Consider the following 1,576-nt stretch of genomic DNA (forward strand, 5'->3'; position numbering starts at 1 on the left):
CAGAATAGGCAGAAAGACTGCACAGACCCTCTTCAACAAAGAAAAGGGTTAATTATAACACAGATACAGAAGATAATCCTGGACCCCTGAGCCTTGAAGGGAAGGGTATAGAAGTAGACTAAACTCCAACTAGCAGAAGAATTTGCATGAAAATACAAAAAAGGGAAACATACAGAGCTGAGGTCTGGAAACGATCCTGATAGCACAGACAGCTTGGATATTGCCAAGTGGTGGTAGGACCTAAGAATTAACCTAAAAATCAGCCCTGGTAGCCAGAGACTGCACAGAGGACTGCTCTGGTGGCTGGGTAATGAAAGGGGAAGCAGTGAAAAGGAAAGTGGGCTGAGCTGTGGACTTTTCTGTGTCTGGAGGGTGCAGCCATTTTGAATGTTTACAAGTGGCTTGACTATATTGGATATTTAAAGTGACAGCATTCTCACAGATTACAGGAACTTAAGAACAGGCTCCACTTGTCAGGAACCCCAAGGACATTCTGGACCCAGACGACTGGAAAGGTGTGACATTCCCCTTGTTACTCTTATATCCCACACCCTCTTGGTGAACGGAGATGCACCTTTCCCTCACTCCCACCCACTTTCTGGGCTGGCAGAAATTCCATCCCAGTCTGTGTGCTCTGACAGAGCCTGGGTGCCCTGCACCAACCTGCCCCAATTTTTTTTTCTTTTTTCTGTTTTTTAGTTTGTTTGTTTTTGTCTGTTTGAAAAGTATTATTATCATTATTATTACTTTTGTCCTTTTTACTATTATTATTTATTCTTGCCCTCCCAGGTTCTAGTTTTCAGCTTTTTTTCTTTTCCATGTTCCTGGTTGCAATTTTTTTTTTCTTTCTTTCTCATGGTTAACCCCATTCCTTGTTTCCTTTTTGCATTTTTCCCATTTTTTTCTTCATTATTCACCTTCTCTACCTTTTTTCTCTTATTGCCCTCTCCCCAGATATTTAGGGTTTTTATGTTTTGTTTTCTTTTGTTGTTACTTCTTCTTCTTCTTTTTCCATTTTTTCTTTTTCTTTTTTTTTTTGGTTATTGTCCCTGTATGATTGCATGGTGTAGTTTGTCCATGTGCTTTTACTTTTTTGATGGTTATTCAATGGTTGTTTTTGTCAAACTAAGTGGAAGCCCACACGACACAACTGCACCCACACCTCCTGCAGCTTCACTTACTGAGTGAGAGCCACCACTACCTCCTCTACCAACAGGCCAATGATAAACAACCACCAAGGAGGCCTGACTCACCCTAGGCTGCTCTTCACAAACAGTTAATAGAGATCTAAATACAACAATGCCATGATGGCTTGGAGAAAACATACCTTCACAGTCCACACAAAGAAGCAAGATAAAGTGGTAGAAACAAGGGAGCAGGTTATAGACCCAGAACACATCTCTCAGGAAGAAGCAGCATTGCAACTCTCTGATAAGGAATTCAAAAGAATTATATTTGGGTATCTTCAAAGGATTGAGAGACAGACCAAGGAAAACACAGGAAAAAAAAAAAAAAAACCCTAGAAGTATTTTGAAAGAAAATACAAGAACAAAATGACAAAATAAATGAAAAATTA

The sequence above is a fragment of the Orycteropus afer genome, unplaced genomic scaffold, assembly GCF_000298275.1.
Source record: "Orycteropus afer afer isolate SDZICR_OR568_19922 unplaced genomic scaffold, OryAfe1.0 scaffold00142, whole genome shotgun sequence".
Lineage (NCBI taxonomy): Eukaryota > Metazoa > Chordata > Mammalia > Tubulidentata > Orycteropodidae > Orycteropus > Orycteropus afer.